The 2,121-nt window shown below is 53.7% G+C and overlaps 1 pseudogene; it reads right to left on the minus strand.

Annotated features, from left to right (window-relative positions):
- Positions 1–1,370: 1,370 nt before the first annotated feature.
- On the minus strand, positions 1,371–1,888 carry LOC129078592 (pre-rRNA-processing protein TSR2 homolog; annotated as a pseudogene).
- Positions 1,889–2,121: the final 233 nt, after the last annotated feature.

The raw sequence follows: 2,121 nt of genomic DNA on the forward strand, positions 1-2,121 counted from the left end.
TGGCTGGTGTGGCTCAGTGGATTGAGTGCCGGCCTGCGAAGTAAAGCATTGCTGGTCTGATTCCCAGTGGAAGGCACATGCCTGGGTTGCAGACCAGGTCCCCAGCTGGGGGCACGCAAGATGCAACCACACATTGATGTTTCTCTCCTCCATCTCCCTCCCTTCACTCTAAAAAATAAAAATAAAAAATTTTAAAAATCTTTAAAAAATAAATAAATAAAACCACAATGAGATATCACTTCACACCGGTCAGAATGGCCCTCATTAATAAATCTACAAACAACGAGTGATGGTGAGGACGCGGAAAATGCGCGGTCGGTGGGAGCGCAGACCCGGGCTTCTACGCCTCCGTTCTTTCAACCGGAAGTCCTAATTACTAAGCAGTGGAAAAAGATTAGGAGTCACGGTAAACTGTTTCAGAACCTCCGCAAACCAGGTTTACAGCTGTGAGTGTGTGGTGCTGCTCACTCTGTTGTTGTTGTTTTTTAAAGAAAAATACAGTGTATTTCAGGCTGACAGAAACTTTCAGGGCACTGCTGTGCTCCATCTGTCTGTCTGTTTGTCCAAAGGACCGGACTGCTGGGGAGGGCCCACAGCTGCTCCCTTGCTGGGCTCCGAATCTCAGCTCCCAGAAGGCTGACCCGAGGCTCCCCCAGCAGGTCCAGCAACAGACTAAACGTTAGGGTGTTATTCAGGTGTTAAGCTTCATCCCTGCACTGGATGGAACTGGATGGGGAGTTGGGAAAGAGGTTGGAAGAAACAAAGAACAAAGCCCAGGTCGTCCGGGCTCACCCCCTGGCCAAAGTCTCAGACTTCCTGAAGGAACCCAGGACTGGAGGCTGGCCCACAGGGAGTGTTCCTGGAGGCTGCACTTTCTGGACCGGGGTACAGAGCTGCCGCTGCCGCGTAACGGGGTGTGGCGCGGTGTGGTCGGGGTGTGCGGGGGCGGCTGGGAAGCGGGAGAGGTACCACAGTTACTTCCATTCGCTTCATCAACTAAATCTCTCTTCCAGCTGCATGTCCATCTCACTATCCCTGACCCTGCAGAAGTACTGGTTCTGCTGGTCCTCTCCCTTCATACATCTACCTGCCCCTGTCCAACAGCGTTCAGCCTCTTCAGCCACGGCCACGCCCACTCATCCTTCTCTCCTTGCGCAGACTGCACCCAAGGCACTGGGCTGGGAAGCCAGGCCTCATCGTTCACCATTCAGATCCAAGACCGAGGGCCCTAGGACCCTTCTTCCCCTACGGGAACAGGGAGAGGGCATAAAGAGAGGGTCGAGATGGGATAGCCAGTCCAAAGGTCCACAGCCTCCAAAAAAATCTCAAGACAACTAGCAAGCAAGGGCCCAAACTACTTCCAGCCCCACTCATTTCTTTCTCCCAGCAGTGGACCAGCCATCCTCCACTATATCCTCTCCCGTAATAGTCTGGACCAGAGGCTGCAGGCTGGGGGCAGACCCCATCGCTAGCTGCCCCATCATTTGTAGCTGTGACCTCCATGTCCTTCACGCCATCGGCGTCACCCTCACCTGTCTCCCTGGCTGTCATCAGTGCGGTGGCTCTCACCCTGCACTTTCTCAGAGCGGCCCCATCAGCCCTCGGGAAGTGGTGGAACGTGGTCTTCAGCTGCTGGCTCACCTGGAGCAGACTCCTGTCCTTCAAACTCGTTGGCCATGAGCTCCCCAAGGAAGCTCTCCCTGTCACCTAGCTCCAGGTCAGCACTGTGGAAGAAGCGCTCCCCCTCCGCACCTCCCTGCCACTCGGCCTCCCTCTGGCTGGGCGCGCCCCAGATGCCATTCTGCACAGAGACCTGCAAGGCGGACCCCCAGCGCCACGCTGGCCCAGGCTTTAAGTCTTCATTGCACCCCACCCAGCGCGTGGGCATGGAGCTCTATGGAGCCTGTGATATGGGACTTCCCAGAACACAAAGCAGCATATAGAACGGCAAGTAAGATTTCACTGGGGGCTGTTGTTCTCAAAGTGCCCACAAAAACAAATTTTTAAAGGATACTAAGAGTTGCAAAACTGAAACCACAAAAATAGTACCTGGTGTTGTTATGAACCCATGGCTACAAGTGTATCTTCTTAACAATTATTTTTGAGTAAACTCATTCAAAT

The sequence above is a fragment of the Pteronotus mesoamericanus genome, unplaced genomic scaffold (genome assembly GCF_021234165.1).
Source record: "Pteronotus mesoamericanus isolate MK-2021 breed Mesoamerican mustached bat unplaced genomic scaffold, CSHL_Meso_final contig_74, whole genome shotgun sequence".
NCBI lineage: Eukaryota > Metazoa > Chordata > Mammalia > Chiroptera > Mormoopidae > Pteronotus > Pteronotus mesoamericanus.